At 60.7% G+C, this 25270-nt stretch overlaps 1 long non-coding RNA gene across 1 annotated transcript in view; it reads right to left on the bottom strand.

The window, feature by feature from the left end:
* Window positions 1-24114, bottom strand: part of LOC125158832 (uncharacterized) — a 60503-nt gene extending 36389 nt beyond the window's left edge. Inside the window, exon 1 of the long non-coding RNA XR_007149537.1 lies at window positions 23249-24114. This is a non-coding gene — a long non-coding RNA (uncharacterized LOC125158832). The remainder of the gene's footprint in view (window positions 1-23248) is intronic.
* Window positions 24115-25270: the final 1156 nt, after the last annotated feature.

The following is a 25270-nucleotide window of genomic DNA, read 5'->3' as shown; positions in this document are numbered from 1 at the left end:
TTTTCCCCGCGTGGGCAGGAGCCGAGGCTCCAGCACTTTCTCAAGGAAACACTCTGAAGCCTTGTCATCCTGTCGGAAACTTCAGAAAACACACGCTCGGTGGCGTTGGCGCCGGGAGAGCCCTTAGCCAAACCGTGGCCCCGGGGCCTGACGGGAGCAGGCCCAGGTGCTGTGGGGGGAAGGACGTTGGCCGTGACTCTCGTCGGGGAGCACGCACCCCAGACCAGAAGCACATTGAAACCAACTTCTTATATAACTCAGCCCATTCTTCCTCATCTTTGTGGTCAGTTTTCTAGAACCCACCAGCAACTTTTTGGTTCACCTTCTGGTTTTGATGTGCTCTTCTCCACCTTTGAAAGGGGAAATGGTCAGGAGACCTCAGTATTTGTTTTGTTTTGCTTCATCTTTACGAATGAAATGGAGGCAGCTCTCCATCACGGCGCACCTGGCCGGGGCAGCACTGAGCCCACCTGCCCCAGGGAGGGGACACGGACCGTGAGGAAAGGGGGGGGCAGGAGCCACAACTCAGGGACGCGAACACAGACTCCCGTGAAGTTCGGGGAAGCCGGGAGGTGCCCCGCGTTGTTGACTCTGATCTTGGTGGCCCTAAACTCTGGGCCGTGTTCTTCTCCCCGTGACCACGATGGGCCATCTGACACTCGGGGAGCTGACGCTGCCCCCCCCCCCGGGAACGGAGAGGTCAGGTCCCAGCCCAGGGCCCTAACCGCTGCCCCAGGGAGGCCCCCCGCGTGCTCGACACCTACCAGATGCTCAGCTTTAAAGATGAGAACCCCTGACCTCTGTCCTCCAAGAGTCACTGACCAGTAAGCGAGCCCCCAGACTTGGGTCGTTTCAGACAGATCCTCCCCACCCCACGGCAGGGCCAGGCGCTCTCACGGCCACAGCGTCAGCTCCGACGTGAGCCCGCTCCGTGGTCTGGGACAGGGACTTCCCTCGCCTGGGCGTCAGCGTCCTCACGTGTGAAGTGGGGCTCCAGCGCCAGACCCCCAGCGCTCAGATCTGGGCGGTACTGCGTCTCCCCAAGTGAGCTTGCCCAGGCTACCGAACCCCTCTGCCCCAGCTGCCCCGTCTGTGGAATCAGCCTCCTGCAGGGACTTGTCATGAGAAGCGTCAGCACCTAATAAGCCCCGGCCCCGGTTAACTGTACATAACTCCAAGGATGGGGGTGAGCTCCGGAGGTAGCTGAGGGCCGCAGCTCCCCTGCAGGTGTGGGAGGCCGCGGACCCGGATTCCTGCTGCGCCTGCGGTTGGAGAGCCAGAACCCGGCTTCCCGCAAGGTCTCCCTGCAGTCAGGTCCCGTCGGCCAGCCTGCAGCGGGCCTCCGGGCCCAGCTCACGCGGGGCGCCCCGCGGCGTGACCGTGAGCGAGGCGTGCAGGAGAGAGGCCAGCCCTTCGCCAGAGCCCCTCTCCCTGGCTGTCATCGGGGGACACCGTGTCGTCCCTCCCGCCTCCGTCAAGCGGGGATGAGAGTTCCCGCCTCCAGAGCTGCTGCGGGAAGCTGAAAAAACTATAATCGTTATGATTATATTAACAACGCCCACTTTATGGAGCCCTCGCTGTGTGCTGGGTGTGGTGTGAAAGGTTTATGTACAAGAGCTCGTTCCATCCCTGCCACGATCCTGTAAGGTAGACACTATTCGCTTCCCCGTTTTGCAAAGAGAGAAACCAAGGCACGTGGATATGAACCGGGGTGACGGGGTGGGAAGGTTACCCGCACAGGTGTCTCCCCTCCACACCGGTCGTGAAGCAACAGGGGTCAAGACTCCTCTTTCCCGGGTCTTAAGTGTGGCGCTCGGCCTCAACTTTTCAGGACTGTCAGGAGGATGTGATGGCCCCCGGGAGAACCAAGTAAGGGTTCGGTGTCTGTGCTTTGGGACAGCGACGACCCTGGGGTTTCCGGGAAGCTTCCCCGGTCCTCAGAACAAAACTCAAGAATGTTTAGAAGCAGCCGCGTCCGAAGCTAGGTCCTGCCTGCGAGAAACCCGCTGTAAATGGGCTAAGTGTAAAGGCAGGGGAGGGGCGACTCCGGGAGAGACACCGTGCCAACCCCAGTCAGAGAAAGCAGGGGCGGCTTTGTAAACGTCAGACAGAGGAGATTTTATGGGAACAACACGGCCGGTGATAGACGGACATCTCCTAACTAAAGGGGTCGATTCGTTGGGAAAACATAACCAGCCTCTATGAACACCTGCTACCAGAGCTTCAAAAGAAAGCCCATGAAACTGCAACACGTCCTCTGATGTACCCAAAGCGGATAGAAGGCAGAGCCAGGGCCGTGACGGGGTCTGAACCGAGACTCGGGCTGAGGGAGGGAAAGGCTGGGACGGAAGAGCTGGCACCGAGGCCGAAGACGGGCATTTCTCACATTCCGTCAGGCTGGCGGGGGGCGGGGGGCACCCGCGGGCACCACTAATAGAAAAAGCAAAGGAACAGCGAGGTGGTGGGGGCGGCGGGCGGGGGACGCCGACCTTAGTTTGGGGATGTGCACGGTCATGCGGCCAGCAGGTCATGCAGGCGGGTAGAAATTTCTGGAAGGCAGTAGTGGAAGTCAGGCAGCCAGAGGAAAGCTGGCGCTGGGGGCGGGGTGGCCAAGAGGTTATAACCCTGACGCCGTCCAACAAGCAGCCTCCTGAGAGTCCCGGCTTCGGCGTCTGCCGAGCCCCCTTGGTGGAAACACGCCCACCACCCAGATACTTATCCGGCACTCAGTCCCCCTAAGTGTTTGTTGAGCGAATAAACAGACCGGAGAGCCACAGCCTCCACTTAACGAAATCCCGGAAGGAATAAAACCCAAATCTGCGTGTGTTGGTGTGTGTGTGTTTCAATAAAGCCACAAAGGAGCAAACAGGAGTAAACATCAAGTCCCCCAACGCAAACTGGAACCGAGCCTCCAGCTCCCCAACGAATGACCCAGAACAAAACAGGAACATCCGAGGGCTCTCTGGCCGGGCTCGATATTTCGCTTTGACTCTGCTCCATGACAGCGGGTGCCGTTTCCAACAAAGAACAAACGTACTTTCTGCTTCGTGTCGAACAACTTTCGGGCGCAGTCCAGGAGAGGCCAGGGGACAGGGGATCGCCGTGCTCTGGGGCCCCGAGAAGTCCAGCGCCCAACCTTGGGAAGGTGTGTGAGGCCACAGGGCAGATCTGGCCACAGGTGAGAAGCAGGACCCCTCCTTGCGGCCAGCTTGACGTGTTTGACCACACGTGGTCCTGCTGTCCACACACACACACACACACACACACACACACACACACACCTGGCCGGGTCTGTTCCCTCTCCCGTCAGGGTCCACAGAGCATGGCATCTCTGGGAGGAACGCCCAGGAACGCTTCGGTGACTCGCACATACACAGAAGCACAGGAAAGCACCTGCCAGACCAGACTTTGATGCCGGGGGGTTAGCAGGATCTCACAGCGACAGCCAGGATGGTGTTTTCATCCCGTGACATCGGTTCCAAAAGGTCAGGAACGTGCCCGCAACGTCCCCCAGAGAGCTTGCCCGTCATGTGAGCACGTCATGTGGCCTCTCCAAGTCCAGCCGCGGGCCTGCCCCTGGGACCTTGGACAGGTGCGTCTCTCCAAGTCCATAGTCTGCACCTGCACAGTGGGGACCGTGACGGGTGTCACAACTCCCAGTGGCCGTGAGCGGCGCCACACTAGGAACGTGACCTTTGACACCAGCGGTCTCAGGGGCAAAGCCTGGTTCTTCCTCCGGCTCACTGCGTGGGAAGCATGGCCGGCCTTCCTCTCCAATCATGTCTTCACTGTCTCCTCCATAAAACGGGGACAGTAAAGCGCCCATCACGGGGGGTTTGGGGCGAAGGAGGTGCAGGACGCTTTGGCACAGGGGTTCGGGGACCACACGCTCGCCCTTTGGGGCTGCTTGTCCCAGAGCCCGCTCCCAACTGCTGCTCGCAGGCGTGTGTGCTCCAGGCGGAGGGGGAGACCCGGTCCCCACCCCCCACACCCCCATCCCAAAACTACATTCACTGTGCATTCACGCAGGGAGGCCTGGAACCGGCTTCTCAAGAAAGAGCAGCTTTGACGGCTAAATGGTTAGAGCCCCCAGAGCAGCCACCGGAGGCCAAGAGCCGTCCAAGGAATGACACATAACCCTTTAATGAAAAGGCGAAGGCTCGGAACAGCTCGGCCAACCAAAGCTCCACATCTGGGCACCGACCTTCCTTCCGAGCTTCCTGGAAGCGAGCAGGGAAGGCGGCAGGCTCTCAACCGCCAACAGAGGCACTGAAACCTAACCTCATCGCGGCCCCGGACTTGGCTCTGGGGGAGACGCACGTCAGAGGCGCTCGTGTAAGTGACCCGGAAAGCGAAACGCGGACGCCTGAGAGAGTAGATCTGCTCGGGGAGGACAGACGGACAGGCAGGCTGGCGGGAGGGGCTGGGTGGCCCCCACTGGGCGTGGCTATCGAATCGAGTACGGGACCGGGGCATCTCAGAGAGTCAAAGGAGGCGCCACTTACAACGATAGCAAAACAGGCATAAACGAGGCCTGCCCCTGCAAATTCAGACCGCGGCCACCAGCGGTCACCTCTGCCGTCACCCGGTGTTCAGGGCCGGGGGCGGAGGGCCGTCCGCGTGTGTGACTTTTTAGTGATTTGACCTAATGGCCACGGCTGACGTTCGTACGGGCGATAAGACACTCGAGGGCCGGCCGGCGCCCTTGGGCTGGGGACCACACTGGGCCCACCATCGTCCACCTGCTCTGAAGGGAGGTGACAAACAGCTTTCCTGCGAGGCTTCCCACGCGTGGCCCCCGGGTCGTGGAAGCCACGGACCCTTCGGATACCCTTGCTCATTCAGGAGTGTTTGGATGCCCGGCTCAGAGGCTCACTGGACCTCCCTACCGCTTTTTCTTAGCTGAGAGTTCACCGTGCTCCCGTTTGGGCCGTGACACTTTGCGTTCTGAGGACACCGGACAGGGTTCCTTTCGCACAGCCCATCTGACATGCTCCCCGTAGCCCCAGTATTTTTCCTAGGTTAACTACTGTCCGGGATGGGGGGGGCAGTAGGCCAGGTCCCGCCTTCCTCTGGAACAAACCTACGATCAGAAATAACTCTCTCGGTTAAGGATAGCGGGTGGCTTCTGAGCAGCCCAGCGGGAGCCAGCGAGGTTACGGGCTACAGAAAAGAACTTCAGAGAAAACTCCTTTTGATGTCCTCTCCTCTGTTCGGACGGCACAAGGAGAATTCTCCCGGTGTGAATAAACTTGATCGGTGAGTTCGCACACAGAGGTTTTTAAAACCTTGTACGTCTTTGGTTTGTTCCGGCAGTTCTGAAAGCATTTTGGGTGACTGTGCGTCCCAAGGCGTCACGGCGAAATGACTTCTTTTTAGACGGTGTCGTGTGATGTGGAGCCTCCCCTCGGCGCGTCCTGGCCCCAGAGCCTGCACGGCCTCCACCCGGGCTCAGATGTGACGACGGGGTCCCGCCAGCCTGCACCACCGCGGGCTCCTCTCACAAAGCCCTGAGTGTTTGCTGCTTTCAGTTTTCCTGAAAACGCAACCGTGATGTGACTTTTTCTGCTTTTGACACAGGATGGGTCCCCTAGAGTGAGAGAGTTAACAGGTGAAGACGGGGCCCGGCAGTGGGCACACGGGGGGGTCCTCGGGCATCGTGGTGTCCCGCCTCCCCTTAGAAAGGGGGAAACCGAGGCCCAGCGACAGAGCCAGAACGAGAGCCTGTAGCTCTTAGTGCCCCGGCTGAGGTTGTAAATCGATGCTGGGGGGCTCTGAGCCCCCACGTCCACCAGACTTTGCTTCCCCACCCTGCAGGCCAGCATCACCCCCGCCGGCCGGCCGGGCTCCCGCCCTGCTGGGCTCAGACCCCCGGGGGCGTCGTCGTCTCTCTCTGCAGCATCTCCCTCGCTCGTGGTGTGAAATTAGGAACAAGGACCTGCAGCCCCTTCAGTGGCAAGAGAAAGGAGCTCCGGGGGACTTTCCTCCTTTCCTGCCAGTCAGGGCTGGGCCCCCAGCAGGACAGGGCTGCGGGGGGGGCTTGGGCAAGGACCGGAGGGGGCTCGGCTGTCAGCAGGGATGCCCAGGGGGCAGGAAAGCAGCCCCCCGGGCCTTGTCCGTCTCGTCGCCTCCCCCCCTCACCCCCGGCTCTTCTCCAGCACCTCACAAGCATCTCCCACACTCCCAGGTGCTCCGTAAACGCCCCCCTGGTGGCTTGAAGGGCCCGCCCCCCTCAACTTGCACAGCGGCACAGCTCAGGTGCCAAAAGTGCGCCGATCACGCACCCAGGCCTCGGCAGATCCCACGCGAACCCCCCAGAAGGCCCCTGGTGCCCCGTCCCGGGCGCCGCTCGCCCCCCCCCCAGGGTAACCCCAGCCTAGCTTCCAGTGATGGGGATCCCTCTTGCCTGCTTTGATCGTGCACAGGTGCAGTCATGGTGTGGACTGTTTCTGGTTCGCTTGGCCAGATGGTCCGTTTGGGAACCATCCGCGCTGTTCGGTGTGGCTGAGGGTCGTCAGCGCTCGGCTCCCTAAACACACCAGGACGGGGAAGGCCGCGCAGCGGGACGTTCGTTCCCACTCTCTCAGGTTAGAAGAACAAACCGTAAGGCCGCGGCAACTTCGTGTCTGTCCGTGCGTCTGACATCGGGAGAACACGGGGGATGGCGCTGTACTCTCTTTCCAGTTCGCTCTGTAAACTCGGCATGATGTTTTTAAACCCGTCCGTGCTGCTGGCGGGACCCGTGGCGTGGGGGCCGCACAGCCCTGCCCACCCCCAATCCCTTGCACGAGTCACACGGCCTTCCACATCCCCATCCCTGTCCCCTGAGGGACCTCCGGGCGGGAACTTCTTGGGCCACACGTCCACCCTACAGCCCTAAAGGCAGCTTCTGGACTAGGTGGTGAGCAAATACCCCAAAGTTTCAGGGCCAGGGGAATTGGAGGAAGGGGTGCCACGACCCGCCAGCAGGGGGTGCTGCCTTCCTTGGGATCTTTGAGGCCCTAAGGGTCTCAGGAGCTTGGAGAGCCCCTCCGATGGATGGGATGGATGGAGTGGGGCTGTGCCAGCCACACCTGTGCCTTCACGGTGACCCCAGTGACCCCAGACACTGTCTGGAGCTTCCCTGAGCCCCGCAGGTCGACCGCTGGCAAGGGGTGTACTGCAAGAGTGCCTCGGGCAGGAAGGGGCCCTGACACCCCCACACGCCCACACGTCCTGCTCTGCCGTCACTTGGCCATCGGGAAGGGAAGGCAGAATTCGAGGAGACACCCTCGGGCCCATCGCAGCATCTGAGAGGTCAGGGCCCCGCCCCGGGAAGCCAGGCTGCAGGCCAGCAGCCTCTGGCGTCTTCCAGAAGCTTCTCCCACCTCCACGGCCCTGCCCGGCCTCTGCACCTTGCACCACAGGGAGAAGAAGGAAAGTGAAAATGAAGGGAAGTCGAGCAAGTACTGAGAGCAGAGTCCCGGGGCAAAGCACCCCCAGGTCAGAGGCAGCCGTGCCCTCATCCAACCCGCCCAGGGCTGATGCCGCGTGAACCTTGGGCATGACCCTCCGGCCTTGGTGACGGCGCTGGGCTCCGGGACCAGAAAACGTTCCTGCCTTTTCTCCTTCTCCCGTGCTGACCGGTCCCGTCCGTGCCCTCGGGGTCCTTTTACCCACCCAGCATGCACTGGGTCCCCGCTGCATGCCAGGCGTGTGTGTAGGGACCGAGGGGCAGCGGGGCTGGAGCCACGTTCACGAGGACCTCCAGCGTGCACAGCCACCGGCGTGAGGGCAAGAGGCCCGCCACCGAGAGGGGTCACACTGCTGTTCCTGCAACTGGGTTCTGGCATTTCATTATTCTTTGTAAGCAGGCTCCACGCCCACGGCGGGGCTTGAACTCACAACCTGAGATCGAGACCTGAGCTGAGATCAAGAGTCGCATGTGGGTGCTTAACCGACTGACGGTCCCTGGACGAGACGGGGAGGTTCCTCCAGGGAGCGGCTGCATCCCTCCCACGCGTGCCCTTAAAGCAACCGTTTCTTAGTAGATGGGGGCTCGGGGTGTGTCTAAAGTCACGGCAGCCATCACCGTGTGTGCGGCACTCTGCCCGCGACATCTCACACGCATCAACTCATTAGGATCCCATTTCACAGGTGAGCAGGCTGAGGCCCAGTGATGTCAGCAGACTCCTCAAGGCCACGCAGATAACTGGGGCAGAGAGAGGGAGGCCTCAGCCCGGGAAGTTGGTTCTAGAACCCCCCAAAACCCCCTCCCGAGCTGCACCGCTGGACATAAAGCCTGCCAGCGGGTCCAGATGGGGCGGCCATCCACCCCAATCCGCCTCCTGGGTCCCTAGGCATCTGGAGCACAGGAGAAGCTTCCAGAAAGTGAAATTTTTCCTCCAGCAGGCTCCAGTGGCTTCGAGGGGCCCTGAGATGTTATGGCTGTTCAACACCGGGAGCAAGCGGAGTTCCAGGAACGCCGGAAGCTTCATGACCACTCCTGTCCAACTTTCTTTTTCACTTTCTTTTTGTTTGGGTTTTTTTTTTCTTTAATTCCCCACCCCGTGTTTTGTTTGTTTCTTCTTTTTTCTCTCCAACTTCGTGTTTCCCTGTGCTTTCCAGGTTGCCTGCGCTGGGCCCGTTGCATTTGGAATTAAAGACATGCTGTTTTACGTCACTCGCTAGACACATGTGTGTGCTGTCTGTCACCACCAGTCAGGAGAAAAAGGAATGACCAGCGCAATTCAAGCAAACGGTCAGGATGGTTTTCTGCATCATTTTCTAGGCATTTTTTCTTTCTTTCTTTCTTTTTTTTTAATGTTTATTTTTGAGACAGAGACAGAGCGTGAACAGGGGAGGGGCAGAGAGAGAGGGAGACACAGAATCCAAAACGGGCTCCAGGCTCTGAGCTGTCAGGACGGAGCCCGACGCGGGGCTCGAACCCACGGACCGTGAGATCATGACCTGAGCCGCAGTCGGACGCCCAACCAACTGAGCCACCTAGGCACCCCTCTAGGCATTTTTTCTGAGCAGACACGACCTCAAAGAAAATCCTTTGGAAACATGCCTCCTTTTCAGAGAGAAACCAGGAGCCTGACCCGTCCCTGGGTCCGAACACGGAAGCCTCGGCTTCCCCATCTGACGGGTATCAGCTCCCGGCCAAGGTGGAGCTCAGGACACCAGGGGTTCCGAGCTCGGAAAGTCGGGGGGCTGGAAGGCGAGCCCACAGTGGGGCTCTGGGCCGCGGGTGCGGGACCGCCACAGCGCAGCTCGCTCCCGGCTGGCCTGCCAGGAGCTGGATCCACGTGGGTCGCTCACCCGTGCTGCGTGTGGCCGCCGCCAGGAAGGCCCGCAACAGCCAGAGCCAGGAGTCGGGAAGGCAGGGACTCGAGGGGGGCGGCGACCTCGAGGGGTGACAGGGCCGCCCAGCCGGCCCTGCTCTGCGTACCGGGCTCCAGAAGGCAAACTCTGGGCGGCCGCACACTGGACACCAGGGAGGAAAACCCACTCGTTCTGCTGCCCTTCTGGTGGACCGGGAGGCCCTGACCGGCGAGGACCGGGAGGCTCGGGGACAGGCGTCCGCTCGAATCCCGGGGCCGCCCCCTTACGGAGCGGAGCCTGCCTCGGAGTCGAAGGGGACTCAGCCATGCCCTGGAGGCTGGCAGGAGGGACGGGACCCCGAGGCGGGCGGACTAACGCTTCTGCCCCACCGGAGAGACGCTTCACGAGGGCCTTGGAGCCTCACACACGCACACCCCCGTCGCTCGCCCTCCCAAGTGCCTTCCGTGCCTGAGCGTGAGTCCCGGCCGGCGGCCAAGACCCTCTCCGGCCCCGGCGGAGGCCTCGCCGCAAAGTCACCGGAGGGCTTGGAAGCTCCGAGGAGGCCAGCACCCAGGACAAACGCAGGGGAGAGGGAGTGGCCACCCTACTGGGGCCGCACCGGCCTGCGGGGCTCCGGTGGCTACTCGCCAGGAGCCAGCGGACTGGAGCACCAGGGCGTCGGCCCTGGAGCCAGGCTTCCTCGCCGCCCACTGCTGCGCCGCCTTGGGAAAATGGCTCCACCTCGCTGGACTGAAAGGCCAAAAGGAGTTCTTTTCTCCCCAACTCACGGGTTACGCGGGCTGGGGCCACGAAGTGCTCAGGACGGGGCCCGGCGCAATAGTAAGAGCTCAGCAAGTCAGCTCTGTTGTCACCACCGCCGTCCCTCCCAGATGGCAGCACCGGGATCCGTGCTGGGGCCCCGCCCAGCGCCTTTCTGGACGTCCTTGGAGAGGCCACCCAGGAGACCGCCTGGGACCCCAAGCCTGGAGGACTATGGGAGCCACTCGCTGGCCTACACACTGGCACGCGACGCCACACGTGCACACCTGTACGGCACGTCGTCACAAACATCCACGGAGGAACACGCTGGCCCGCTGGCAGCAGCCCTCCCCTCACCTCCCCTCCCCTCCTCTCATCTCATCCCTTCCCCTCTCCTTCGCTCTCCTCTCCCCTCCCCTCCCCTCCCCTCCTCTCATCTCATCCCTTCCCCTCTCCTTCCCTCTCCTCTCCCCTCCCCTCCTCTCCTCCCTTCCCCTCTCCTTCCCTCTCCTCTCCCCTCCCCTCCCCTCCTCTCATCTCATCCCTTCCCCTCTCCTTTGCTCTCCTCTCCCCTCCCCTCCCCTCCTCTCCTCCCATCCCCTCTCCTTCCCTCTCCCCTCCCCTCCCCTCCCCTCCTCTCCTCTCATCCCCTCTCCTTCCCTCTCCTCTCCCCTCCCCTCCTCTCCTCCCTTCCCCTCTCCTTTGCTCTCCTCTCCCCTATCCCCTCCCCTCCCCTCCTCTCCTCCCATCCCCTCTCCTTCCCTCTCCTCTCCCCTCCCCTCCTCTCCTCCCTTCCCCTCTCCTTCGCTCTCCTCTCCCCTGCCCTCCCCTCCCCTCATCCCTTCCCCGCTCCTTTGCTCTCCTCTCCCCTCCCCTCCCCTCCTCTCCTCCCTTCCCCTCTCCTTCCCTCTCCCCTCCCTTCCCCTCCCCTCCTCTCCTCCCTTCCCCTCTCCTTCCCTCTCCCCTCCCCTCCCCTCCCCTCCCCTCCTCTCCTCCCTTCCCCTCTCCTTCCCTCTCCCCTCCCCTCCCCTCCTCTCCTCCCATCCCCTCTCCTTCCCTCTCCCCTCCCCTCCCCTCCCCTCCTCTCCTCTCATCCCCTCTCCTTCCCTCTCCTCTCCCCTCCCCTCCTCTCCTCCCTTCCCCTCTCCTTTGCTCTCCTCTCCCCTATCCCCTCCCCTCCCCTCCTCTCCTCCCATCCCCTCTCCTTCCCTCTCCTCTCCCCTCCCCTCCTCTCCTCCCTTCCCCTCTCCTTCGCTCTCCTCTCCCCTGCCCTCCCCTCCCCTCCCCTCCCCTATCCCCTCCCCTCCCCTCCTCTCCTCCCTTCCCCTCTCCTTCCCTCTCCCCTCCCCTCCCCTCCCCTCCCCTCCTCTCCTCCCATCCCCTCTCCTTCCCTCTCCCCTCCCCTCCCCTCCCCTCATCCCTTCCCTGCTCCTTTGCTCTCCTCTCCCCTCCCCTCCCCTCCTCTCCTCCCTTCCCCTCTCCTTCCCTCTCCCCTCCCTTCCCCTCCCCTCCTCTCCTCCCTTCCCCTCTCCTTCCCTCTCCCCTCCCCTCCCCTCCCCTCCCCTCCTCTCCTCCCTTCCCCTCTCCTTCCCTCTCCCCTCCCCTCCCCTCCTCTCCTCCCATCCCCTCTCCTTTGCTCTCCTCTCCCCTCCCCTCCCCTCCCCTCCTCTCCTCCCATCCCCTCTCCTTCCCTCTCCCCTCCCCTCCCCTCCTCTCCTCCCTTCCCCTCTCCTTCCCTCCCCTCTCCCCTCCCCTCCCCTCTCCCCTCCCCTCCCCTCCTCTCCTCTCCTCCAGTGTGAGTAGGACGGGGCAGGGCAGGGTGGGTACGGTGCCAGGGTACAGCCCTATTGCTCAACGCCAGGACCACACTTGGTCTCAACGGTCAGGGACCCGACTGTCAGAGCCCGCGGGACCTTGCAACCAGGCCTTTGTGGGCCACGGGCTTTTAATACTTTTAGAGAAGTTGGGTTTTGGCCAAGTTCCTCTGCTTCAGATTCTTCCCGGGCTGGTGGGCTCCTGCCCCACTGAGGCCCGTCGGCCGCCCCGGGTGCCCTGAGGGGTCACAGGGGTCACCGCGGCTGCCGAGGCACCCTCCAGCTCCCACGCGGGGTGCCTGGCCAGCCGGGGTGGCTCACCCCAGCCCCCCAACACCCCCTGTCCGGCACACTCAGACCGGGCGCTCCAGGAGGCACTGTGTTTCCCTCCACCCTTTACCCCTCAGCTTCTCGTTTTCTGTTTTTGTCCCCCCTCCCTGCCTTTTCTTTATGCAAAAGATCTGGCTCCGAGCAGCTAGTGAGCCAAGGGGCACCTTCACTTCGCCCCTCGCTGAGAAAAGGGCTGCGTCCTTCTCCAGGCAGTCGGGGGACTCCACTCGAAGCCCCCCGGGGCGCGTGTCCTTTGCGCTGCTGTTTGCTGAGACAGACGTGGGCAAAAGTCATTCTCCAACCTGCCCCGAGGCCACAGTCCACAAACCGGCTCCCAGCCTGGCTGAGCCCCGGGCCGTCCGCGGTGCGGAGCTGGCTGGCTGGGACGCAGCCCTCTCGCGGCCCGGGACGGGCCCAGCAGCCCGGGGACGCCGGACAGGGAAGGGCGGAGGGCCGGTGCCTGTGCCTGCTCTGAGAGGGGCACCGGGTTACAGAGCAGGAGGTCGGGTTTGAAGATCACCGTCGCATCTGTTCTTCAAGACCTTCCGTTCCGCTCTTCCACTGCCATAGCACCTGAGCACAGATTCAGCAGGTGAAACCGACACGGACCCGTCACCTCTCGCTTCTGGGAGCCGCAGGTAGGACACGGCCTCGTTGGGCTGGGGCCAAGGTGTCCACAAGGCCGTGTTCCTCCTGGAGGGTCCGGCGAGGAAGCCGTTCCGGTGGCTCTTCCAGCTTCTGGAGGCGCCCGCTTTCCTCGCCCCGTGGCCGCGCCTCTGCCTTCAGAGCCAGCAGCGTGGCAGCCCCCGACCTGTCGCCCCTGCTCTGTCCTCACGTCTGACTCACCTGCCTCCCTCTCACCAAGACGCCTGTGCTCCCACTGAGCCAGCCGGGTCGCCCAGAATGAGCTCCTCACCTCGAGATCCTTGACATAATCACATCTGCGACGTCCTGCCATGAAGGTCACAGACTCTTTGGGGGGGGGGGGGAGGCTTTGCTCTGCCCACCACGCCAACCCGGGGCAACTTACGGGGCATCTCCTGCCTCCTCCGAGAAATGGTGGTGGTGACGGTGAGACCTGCTCCCGAAGGGCTGTTGGAAGGACTTACGTGGTTCATGTTCGCGGCTCCAACAGCCACGCCACGCGCAGAGCGGGCGCTGTATGTGTGTCTGTCGGGTACAAAACGGGGAAGCCGGCGCTCCCTTGTGGGTAACTGACTTGATCTAGAACGTGTGGACTCTTCATGAGCCGCGATGTCATTCTGCCTCGATCCCTTTGGTCGCGGGCTGTCCGCAGCACTGGCCACACGCGGCCCTTTGTTCTCCCAGTGCCCAGGCCACCCCTGGCAGCTGGTCAGCTCTCCTGGTGCTTGGGGGCACAGCCGTATCGAAAGCCAGACCCCCGGCTGTCAGGCTTCGGCCAGCAAACGCTTCCCGGGTGCTCCCGTGGACCAGGCATCATGCCAGAGACTGCACACATCGAGGCGAAACAGCAGAGAGAGACGCGCTCGGGTCTTCGGGACGCGGCCCGGTGCGTGCGCGGACGGCCGCTCTCAGATGCGGTGAGCACGTGGCCCCTGCTGTCCCGCCGCGGCCGCGTGTCAACCTCGTGAGTTAGGGAGGGCCAGGATTCCTGCGCCGTTTTAAAGGTGCAGAAACTAAAGCCCAGAGAGGCTGCTCAGACCGCCCAGATCCCACAGCCAGCGTGCCGCCCAGCTCCCGGGTCTCCAGCCAGCCCCTTGGCTCCTCCCCAGCCTTGGGGGTGAGGGCACCCCGTCCACAGGGAGGCCGGGGAACTACCCACCCCCCTTGTACGCCACGCTAAACAGAACAATCGGCGGCGTTTCTACGAGGTCAGGGAGGAGCGCGTGTCGGGAGCCCCGACAGCGGATCCAGCGCGAAGGTGCCCGAACGCCCCGCACCCCGACCGACGCACCCCACGGAGATTCGGGGTCCGCGGCCCGGGGTGAGCCTCTCCAAGAAGGAGAACTGAGGCGGGTGGCGGGTGGGGGGAGAGATCACGGGAGAGAGCTGGGGGGCCACCGGGCAAGGACCCCGCTGGGGAGCAGGGAGAGCAGGGAGGGGCTCGGACAAGCCCTGGACGGCCGGGACACAACCCCAAATTCAGGAGGCCCAACGTGAGCGTAGCTCGTGTCCCTTGCTAAATAACAAATCGTGACCGTGCCTATTTTCACCTGACCTTCACCGTCCTCCGCGGTGCAGAGCCGTGACAACTCAGGAAGTGGCAGGTGGACTGTGTCTCTTCTCAAAGCGCAAAGGCTCTCCCTCAAGATCCCGCCCCAGCCAGGTGCACCCGAGGGTCCGACACGGCCGCCCTGAGAGACATGTGTTGTGACATCGCCAGGGTGGGCCGCACACGCTCCCAGGGTTCAGGGTTGGTTTTTCTGATTACCCTTGAAAACTCTGGCCCGGAGCCCTTCTTTCATAACGTGGCTCAGAACATTCCCACAAACCGTTACAGGGTATTTTAGGCGACACATCTCTATAACCGTAATGCTTTTTAAAACCTGGGTGTTTTTTTTTTTCAGTTTTGCCCTTTTGCAAGATAACTGTTGTTATACTGATTCAGAAGCTCTTTCTATCAGAACTGTTCTCGGCCAGAATTGCTCTGCAACGCAGCGCGAAAGAGAAAGCTGACCCAAGGGCACCGTCCCCCCCTCCCCCCCGCCCCGAGTCCAGCCCAGGCACCATGCCGTGGGCATTCCGCCCAAAGCAGCAAAAGCCACGTCCTCTGGCTCAGGGTCTCCATGCTGAGCACTCCCCGCAGGGAAACGCAAGCCTGGGTCACCTTCCTTTTCTCCTCTGGAGCAGGAAAAGGCATCGCTATTTGAAAGCAACTGAGAACACAAGGCATCACGCCGGCCCCACGGCAGGAACCCCAGACCCAGAGTCGGTCCATTCAGACCACCTGCGGGTCCACATCACTGCGAAAAACACCCACTCGGAAACTAAACACCCCTCCATGTGCAAAACCCAGACACCGCAAGGCGCAGAGCAGTGCGCCTGGTATAATCCTATTTTTATAAAAACAGAACACCCGCTCACGCCTGGCAAGGACGCCTAGCAAACCGTGAGCACCACGTATCTCTGGCGTTTGGAAGGTCGAGGAAGGAGGAGGCTTTGTTTAAATTCTCTGGCCACACGCAGACACTGTCTTGCGGGTGCTTCTTACGTTTGTACGTGTTTTTTTTCCTTTAAAAAACAACGAAGGGAAGGTACCATTGCGTACCTGGTATTTGCAAGGCACCCAGACGAATGCTGAGTGTCGTACAAAAACGCGAAGCGGCAGGAAAAGTAATTACGGTTTAATTTAACTGAGCACCGACCACGTGCTCAGCAAGGTTGTGAGCGCTCTGCATACGGGATCTCATTTGATCCTGCAGCAGCGCTTTGAAGTGGATGCTGCTTTTCTCTCCGTGTCTGGAAGAAGGGGTGGGTTCAGATGTTTACCCAGAGGCACCCTCCTACCACGGCGCTTTTGAGAGTCTCCGTGTTTTGTGGAACGCTCGCACGTTTTTAAACCACTGTCCTTGTGCGTCCGTTTACGCCTCACCCTGTCGACGCGGGGACCTCAAACAGACAAGGCTCAAGAAAGCGTTCCCCGAGCCTCTGAAACTCCGGGGACAGCGTTCCCAGGACATCTGTCTCGGGCAGCAAATATTTAGAAGGACTTTTTTTTTTAATTTTTTTTTCCAACGCTTTTTATTTATTTTGGGGACAGAGAGAGACAGAGCATGAACGGGGGAGGGGCAGAGAGAGAGGGAGACACAGAATCGGAAACAGGCTCCAGGCTCCGAGCCATCAGCCCAGAGCCCGACGCGGGGCTCGAACTCACGGACCGCGAGATCGTGACCTGAGCTGAAGTCGGACGCTTAACCGACTGCGCCACCCGGGCACCCCTGGAAGGACGTTTTAAAGTACAGTTCGCATCACATACAACGCACAGGCCCCAAAGATGGCCGCACGGAAGCAACGCTCCCTGAGCCGTTCAGAGAAAGTGGTCGAGAGCTTTGCTTACAGAAGCGGGTCCTCAACACTTACAGATGTGGTTTGTTTGGGACGCAGATGCCATCTAGAGATTTGGTTTGAGGGTATCTAATTCCCTGTTGTTGGTTTTGTTTGTGAGTTTGCCTCTCCAGCTGCTGTTTAGCAATCCCGGGTATTTTTGAGGAACGTAACGGCGCGGGTGGCAAGAGATTACACCACAGACTTTTCAAAGCCGATGGATCGGGTGTTGGAAGCGGGGCTGCCACACACAGTGGCACAGTGTGTGCACTGCACAAAGCACCTGGCTTTCAGGCGGAGTTAAAAACGCAAGCTGTATGCGGCCTTCTCTGAAGCAAGGGGCTCTTTTTTCTTCACACAAAAGCCGCGGCAGGCAGTTTGCCAAGCCCCAGGCCTGCAGGTGTTCACCCAGAGGGGGAGCCTTTTTTAACCCATCTTCCCAGCAGGGGTGACTTTTTCCAGTTCACAGAGAGCCATATAGGCTCGCTGGAGCTGGCTCTGGACTGGGAGGGCCAGTGAGGGAAGACAGGGGCAAAGGCAGCCTTGAGGAACACCTGTCCGTGAAGGTCAAAGGAGGCAGAGAAGCAGGTGCGGTCTGATACAGACACGAGGCTCTCAGGAGTTCCGTTTGCAATGAACGCGAAACTTTCGCGGGCCCTCCACCTTGAGGTTGGCCGTGAACCCTGTGTTACACACTGACGAGGGCGGCCAGAACTCCAATCTGAGATTCCCCGCGAGGCCACGCCTGCCCTCTGTCGCGCGTGTAGGACCACGGCGGGTAAGACGGACGCTGCCCCAGCCAGGCCCCTGGCCTCCAACCGGCAAGATTTTCATTAGACAGCCGTGTGTCACGCCTGCTTGCCTGAAATCGCTTCGTGAGAACCGGTTAGTCCTAAAAGAGAGGAAAGGGGCCCCTGTGGCACTCTCGGGGCGGGGCTACGGCGACTTGTATCACACGGAGATGCCAGGGGCTGGCGCTAGAACCCCCGGGAACCGGGCGTGACCGGGAGGGGAGACGCCAAGGCAGTGCTGGCGGAGGGAGGAGGGCATCGCAGAGGGAAGGGGGCAGGGGAAGCCGAGGGAGAGGCCAGGGCCGTCTGGCCCGCACCCGCCTTGCGAACTCGGCCCTCGTGCCTTCACTCGCTCACTCCATCGGCACGCGCTGGCCTCTGGTGCGCCGGTCACCGGGCCAAGGCCGGACACACGCAAAGGAAGACACTGTCCCTGCTGTCATCTCTCGAGCAGCATAAAAATAATGGGGCGCCCTGCGTCAGGTGCTGCGGGGGCGTTTTAGCTGCAACAACGCACGGACCCTCATGTTAATCCCTGGGGACGGATGCCGTTTTTAGCCCCGTTTCCTAGAGGAAGAGGCAGAGGCAGAGAGAGGGGAGGCCGCTTCGCTGAGCTCACACAGCCAGGACCCCCCGGCTCCGAGGCCTACACTCACCGACTCAGAGACGTCCCTTTGAAGTAATATTTTACCGGTAGCATGTTGTCCAAATATTGGATATTAAGAGGAATAAAGAGGTTTCAAGCCTCGTGCTACCTAATGAACACTGTTGGTTTGAGTGACTCCAAACTGTCACTGAACAGAAACTCAATACAGGGAGTTTTTATGACCCAGGAGCTGGTAGTTAGCCTGGGTGCCTGACCAAAGGTCAAAGTGAGTCCACTGTAAAAGGGGGGGTCCCCAAGGGGAGTAAGGAAGCAGGTGCAGCAAGCCTACAGTCACATGATGTAAGACTTTCCCTCCATCCCGCTGGAATCTCCCTGCATGACAGAGTGGTAAGCATGTCGGGCCGACGCGCCCTGGGCTGTCCCTAAAGGACACCACCCCGCACCGGTGCCCCCCGGACTGTCCCTAAAGGACACCAACCCCCACCAGTGCCCCCCGGACTGTCCCTAAAGGACACCAACCCCCACCGGTGCCCCCCGGACCGTCCCTAAAGGACACCACCCCCCACCGGTGCCCCCCGGACTGTCCCTAAAGGACACCACCCCCCACCGGTGCCCCCCGGACTGTCCCTAAAGGACACCACCCCCCACCGGTGCCCCCCGGACTGTCCCTAAAGGACACCACCCCCCACCGGTGCCCCCCTGGACTGTCCCTAAAGGACACCACCCCCCACCGGTGCCCCCCGGACTGTCCCTAAAGGACACCACCCCCCACCGGTGCCCCCCTGGACTGTCCCTAAAGGACACCACCCCCCACCGGTGCCCCCCCGGGATGTCCCTAAAAGACACCACCCCGCATCACAGGACACTTGAGGGAGGCTCCGAGAGGCTGGTGTTGGAGAAAGACTCAGGGTAAGACTGTGCGGAGGACGTCGCCCGGAAGGAAGCTGGGTGGCCACCGCCGTAGGATTCGCCACGGTCCCGCCAACGGCAACCACGGAAGGAGTCCTTCCGTGAGCAGCAGTGGCCTGTGGCGGGCGGTAATCCCGTGGCCCGTGGAAGCAGGGGCGGTAGTGAGAGGAGCTGCAGGGAGAGCAGTGGTCCCAGGAAGAGCAGCAACAGGGCGGTGGTAACAGCCGCCGTGGCCCAGTGACAATGGCGTCCGGGATCGTGGCGGTAGGAATCGCCGCGGCGGCGCCGTCAGCCAGAGTGACGCAGCGGCAGCCGGAGGAGGCGTCGTCGGAGCTCCAGCACCGGTGGCGCCCATCGTCGTGGTAACCGTGAGCTGCGGAAGCAGTGACGGGGCAGTCGTGGCCGTGGGGGGGTGGGGGGGGGGGGGGCAGTGCCGAGTACGTTCGTATATTCGCGTAATGCTCCCGACACGCTACCGGCCGTGTCCCCATTATACAGATAAGGAAACTGAGGCACAGGCATATTAAGCGTCTCACCCAAAGTCAGCCCACAAGCGTCGAAGGCAGGACGTGAAGCTGGGATGTAGGGAGGTCTTAACGGGTGGCCCCGCCCCCGAGCTGGAGGACCCCAGGACCTCTCAGGACCTGTGGGTGGCGGGGCTGAAAGCCACGCGGGGGATGGGAACCACCGGCCGGGCACCGAGTTCCAGCCCGTGGGAGCTCATGCTCGGCACTGGGGACGCCGGATAAGGGCAGGGGACCCTCGCCAAGAGCTGCAGCCACTGGACAGAAGGTGAACAGGCCGCAGGCCATACAGGGCGCTGAGGGGCGGACAGCCTGGGTGCGGCCCGGCCAGGCAGGTGTCGCGGGAGGCACGTCCGAGCCAAGGGCCGCCTGATCCAGTGGTGCAGACCCGTAAGCTTCCAGGAAAGAGCCTTCCGGGCCAGGGAAAGGGCTCTTGCAAACCCCCTGCCCCCGAGGCAGGAAGAAGGGGGGCTGGCTCGGGGGAGCCCCAGCCCACAGGCACGGAGAGGAAAACGCTTTCCGCCAAAAATGTTCTTCAAAAAATACACAAAACCTTAAAACGTCATTTACCTCAGCACTTTTGCAATTGCACAAAGCAGCGAGACCCCCCCCCTTCCCTCTGTTCCCCGGCAAATCGGGGGAATTACTCGGCAGAGGAAGTACAGGCCTATCAAAGTCACGGACACAGAACGGCCCAGACGTCTCTTTCTGCACCACTCGGTCACATGCGTCTCACCGTCCCTCCCCAGCAGCCGCAGCGGCCAGAGCCTGTGGCCGGAGAGAGTGCACAACAGGGCAGCTGGACGGCACCACCCGAGGGCAGGGGCTCCGGACCCGGTCCTCGGGCCCCATGCGTGGAGCGGACACTTTCCGCTTCTTGTCTGTCTCCACAAGTACTTTCTGGATGGCTGGAATTTCTTGCCATCTGACTTCCAGATCGACAGTGTCAGCACAGTGACAAAAGAGCCCCAGCTGGAGAACGAACGCGGTTGCCGGGGCCCCGGGTGAGCAGAGTAACTTAGCACGGATCGCTCAGGCCCCACAGGACACCCAGAAAGACTCAAGATGACGCGAGGCCCCCAGCCAGGGATTCACCACCTGGGCTCACGGCAAAGAGCCCCGGGCACCGTCTCTCGGAACGAGGCGAGCACGGGTGGGTAGGACCACGACAGAAGTCAGTTCTGAGGGCTATTTTCATCCCACTGGGCCACCAGATTCCAACCACAAAGGCAAATGAAAAACCAGAAGTAATGAAATGATCTAGCCAGCCAGAGGGGACTTTGGGCAGCAGAAACTTTCATATTTTAGGTAATTTCTTAAAAGAGCAGAACTCATTACGGGCCATCCCCCCTCTACCAGAAGAGTGTGGTCTCTCTTGTCACTTTGTCGTGTTTCGTTCCTCCCCCCACCTTGTTCCCTCTCGCCCTCCCCACCGCCCCCTGAAGAGCCATCACCACACCCCCAAAGCCCAGAGTTCCTTCTGGGGTCTCTTTTGCAAAACTGAGCCTCGCTCACTCATTCTGGAAAAACGTCCTGACACTTTACTCTGGTTCTGTTTTACGTCACTTTTAGAGCACACGTGGGGAGCTCGGACGGTGCTCAGCACCAGCTGCATGGTGTGAGCACAGCAGGATGTATAGACGTGTCCAGTCACCCCAAACTACACTCAAATACGGCTACACTCGAATACGTATAAACACATACGTTAAGAATTTGAAAACGAGAGAACCATGGTGCTCTTGAATCTGTTCTTTGCGCTCATAGGTGGCCTTGGAGGCCGTGTCGAGCCATCACCCCTGCGGGGCAGGGGGAAACAAGAGGTCAGATTAAGGCTGAGCTAAATCTTGTGTCCCAGTCGGGAGCCCTGGGGCCACCTGCCAGTCGCCGCGGTGTTTTCTTTCTCCACTTAAGTATTTGCTCCCGATCTTTCGTGCATCCCGTGAGCAGTCAACCTCAGGAACCATCTTTTTAAATGTTTTCAATGTTTGCTGATTTATTTTTGAGAGAAAGAGAGAGCGCGAGCAGGGGAGGAGGAGACAGGGAGGGAGGGAGAGAGTCCCAAGCGGGCTCCGTGCTGTCAGCGCAGAGCCCAACGTGGGGCTCGAACCCGCGAACGGCGAGATCGTGACCTGAGCCGAAATCGAGAGCCAGACTCTTAACCGACCGAGCCACCCAGGGGCGCCCGTCTTTTTTATGTTTTAAAGTTCATTCAAAACCTCCGACACAATTCCCCCATCGAGCGGCGTTAAGACCATCTTGCACCTCCGCCTCTCAAAGCACGATCGGGTCCCCCGGGAGAGGGTCAGAAGTGCCCGGTCTCGGGCCCCGCCCTCTGGGGTGAGGACCGGCTTCCACCGCTGTCCCTTCTGAACCCTGGCGACCTCACGGGGGAGGCTGCCACGTGAAAGACACCGTGCCTGCTCGCAGGTGCCCCCCCCCCCCCCCCCCCCGCTCAGGGACGGGCAGAGCACCCAAGCTGGAAAACGTTAGCTGGCCGCCCAGCCAGGGTGAGAAGCAGACGTGCCCCCTCTGGTTTTGGTATAGAAGGGGCAAACAGACACCCTGGGTGAAGCCGCATCACCTCTGCCAGGAAGCCTTTGTGTGTCCCCTAAGACAGGGTCTGGCCCCCCAACTCCGGAAGCATTTCCCCTGCAGGCTGGTGGTTTCAACCTGGCATCATCTGAGGAAGTTGTTTTAAGTACAGGTGCCCAGGCCCTCTGCCCTGGTCAGCAGAATCTGGATCTCGGGGGCTGGGGGCCCCCCCTCTGTATCCTCAGCCGCTCCCAGGCGCGTCTTCTGCGCAGCCAGGACCGAGCGCGCCCGCGCTCACTGGCTCGCGCGGTCCCCAGTCTGCCCCCGCTCTGTGTCTCCTCGCCCCCGCGCCCCCCAGGCCGGCCGCCCCCGTGGACGCCCCGAGTGTGATTCTCTGCTCGTGCGCCTGCTCATCTGGACTGCGAGCTTCCGGAGCTCAGTGTGCCTTAGATCCCCACCATGTACAAAGTCTCATTAAATACGTGCATTAACTGAACCAGACAGCCAGCTGGAATTAGAAGCGCGGGGCACCAGCCCCTGCTTCTCTCGACGTTGCCCGTCATGCCCGGCCGGGTCCTCACCTCTGCTCTCGTCTGAGCACAACTGTCGCCGCTGCACACCCCACCCCCCACCGCCCCTGCAGGGCCAGGCCCGCCTGCCTCGCTCGGGGGCAAGCGCTCCGGCCCAGGCCTCTGGGGCTCCGTGCTAGTTAGTGCCTGGGAGCTCGCCAGGTCGACCTTGGGCGTCCGCCGTGACCTTGGCCGTCAGGTTGCGCTTGAGCACGTAGGTCTCCTCGTGTCTTGTTTCTGAGCCTTTTCTCCCGGGCCTGTGCCCCAACTAACGGTGAGTTGAGTTTCTTGCTTGCTTGTGACATCTAGTCCCCTTGTCGGGGGTCCTGATGTCTTCTTCTGACTATTCCAGGGCTCCCCACTCACATATAGGTCCAGCTTCTAGAACCCTCCCTGCTGTTATCAGAGTTTCCCACACCGACCAGAGCTGCTTGCACAGGCCTTCGAGCTTCCCCTGTTCCCAAATTCCTTTGAGCTTTGCTCTACATAGCAAGACCCTCTTGACTTCCTCTTGACTGAGTGCATTTTGGCCTGGGATGACCTTGACCGTGTAGACTCTGGCCTCCCTGGCCTGGGTTTCCCCCCGTTTCCCACCATGGCAGCCGTGTCTGTGCTCCCCTCCCCCGCACCCCTCAAGCCCACACTTAATTCTTAAGTATCCCGTGCTTAAATATCCTGTTCTTAAGGTGAACATGTTTGGTGATGGACGTGAAGACAGACGGACAAATGGCAGCTGGATGAATGGCTGCAGCGATAGATGATAGATAGATAGATAGATAGATAGATAGATACCAATAGATAAATCAGCTGAACTGCCTTGATCCAAGGAGCCCAACACACCTAGCAGAGATCACTGGATCAGTTCAAAGCTTACGGCTATGTCTACACCCACGGTCTACAGAAGACGGCCCCTGTCCTCCGGCCAATCAAACCTAGAGCGCTCGGGCCCCCATCTTCCAGGGGAGCCAAGGGGACGGTCCACGGACAAACTGAACCGACCCCTCGTCACACCCAGCACTTCCCTTACAGGTCAAGGTCACTTTCCTCACCCGTAAAACGGGGCGACGTTCGCTGTACCTACCCGCGTCCGTGTCCCAAGGCCGCTGTAACAAACTACCACTAACTGGGAGGCTTACGGCGACAGAAATTTCTTCTCTCACGGTTCTAGAAGCCAGAAGTCTGACGTCTCGTTTTGCTGAGCTAAAAATCAAGGTGTCAGCACGCTGGCTTCCTCTGGTGGCTCCAGGGGGGACTCCACTTCCTCCCCTCCTCCAGTTTCTGACAGCTGCTGCCTTTTCTCGACTCACGGCCCCGGGGCTCAGCCTCTGCCTCTGGGCCCACACGGCTTCTACTTCTCTGCGTGGAATCTCCCCCTCCCCCATCTCCGAGAACACTCGCGATCGCGTTCAGGGCCTACCTAGACCCCCCAACACACTCTCCGCACCCCCAAAATTGGAACTCGGTCGCATCTGCAAGGTCGTCTTGGGGCCGGAGAAGGCGGGGTTCGCAGGCGCCACGCTTTAGGACACGGACTATCTTTGGGGGGGCCGTTACCCAGCTGACCACGTTGCCCCGTAAGGGTGGCTTCAGGCACTGCCACGGCCCTACCAACATCGGCCGTCTCAACACCACCACGGATCCAGCTCAGTTCTGGAGCCGACGTGAACGTGGGAGCAAACGGAAATTTCTGGGCGTCCTGTGAGTCCAGAAAATAGAAACGGCGCTCACTCGCTTGCTTGGGAAACCGGAGCCTCTGCCGTTTTTCTGGCCGAGGCCGTCCACTTTTCTGTGGCCACAGACCCTCGCGCCCCTTCCCTGAAAAGGGTCGGTCAACACGGCTCACTGAGAGACCCGATTTGGAGGAATGATTGCCTCAGCACCGGAGCACAGACAAAGCAGAAAGCTCCCCGTTGCGGGGTCACCAGAAGTCAAGAGAGTCTGAACCCGCAAACGCTGAGAAGGGAGAGCGGAATCCACTTTCCAAGAAGCTGGTGGATGCCAGAGATACATCGTCTCGTGCCAAGTCCCGGGAGCCGCAGGAGCCTGCCCCGGACGAGACCCTAGACCTGCACATTAGCATGCCATCTGGTTCCTGCCCCGTGGATGACCGAAAACAAAACAAAACAAAACAAAACAAAACAAAACAAAACAAAACCAAACCCCAAACCGAGACATCTAAGAGGGGGTACAGAAAAGGGTGAGTTCGACCTCGGGGAGGGAAGACTGCCTGTGTTTTTCAGTGCGTTTGGGGCCATGAAAGAACCAGCCCCATTAACCCCTCAGAGGCTGGAGTAAATTCACTTTCTTTTCAGATCCTGGCGAATCCCCGTGATGGATACGTGACCGGGAAATGTTGGTAGGGGCTGGGTATTAAAATCTCTATCACATTTTTCTTCTGTGAGATAATTGCAGCAGGATGGTGAAGGACGGGGCTCACCCTCAGCAGACACCGCGAGCGTATTTGTGTGTGTTCCATCGACACGCCCACAGCTCACTTCCAACCGATCAACACATAATATCAACAGAGAGATAGAAGGCAAATATGGCAGAATGGTAACAGGTGTTGAACGGGGGTCATGGGTAAACACTGGCGTCCACCACTCTTAACTGCTCTGTGTGTTTGACAAGTTTTCATAATAAAAAGCTGGCGGGTTGGGGGAGACAGGAGAGATGACCGAGGGAAGCCGAGTCCTTCCGATGGTCTTTCCAAGACTCCACTTGATGGGTGGAAGGAAAACCTTCAGGGCACTTGAGCCAAAATGCTGAGGGGCGGTGGGGAACTGCTGTGAGTCGCTCCGTGTCTGGGAACAGCCCGGTAAATCCGATGTCGGCCAAGGGGCGCGTTAAAGGTTGGTCACTGTAGGGGTTTGCGGGTGGGAGCAGACTTCTGAGTCGGCTGTACGTGGGACGGCTGTTCTGACACAGAAGAATCCGGAGACCCCGATTTCCAGAGGGAAGGACCCCACAGGCTCAAACGATCACGGTCTTTCGGCTGTGATGAACACTCCCCTCAGCCTCCCCTCCACCCCCTCTGATTAGTCTCAACCATTCATGCAATCGTGTCCCTCCAGAGCGATTGGTCCAACAATGGGCACGTGACCCA

This window comes from Prionailurus viverrinus, unplaced genomic scaffold, assembly GCF_022837055.1.
Source record: "Prionailurus viverrinus isolate Anna unplaced genomic scaffold, UM_Priviv_1.0 scaffold_38, whole genome shotgun sequence".
In the NCBI taxonomy this organism is placed as follows: domain Eukaryota; kingdom Metazoa; phylum Chordata; class Mammalia; order Carnivora; family Felidae; genus Prionailurus; species Prionailurus viverrinus.
This window is presented reverse-complemented; position numbering and strand designations above follow the sequence as displayed.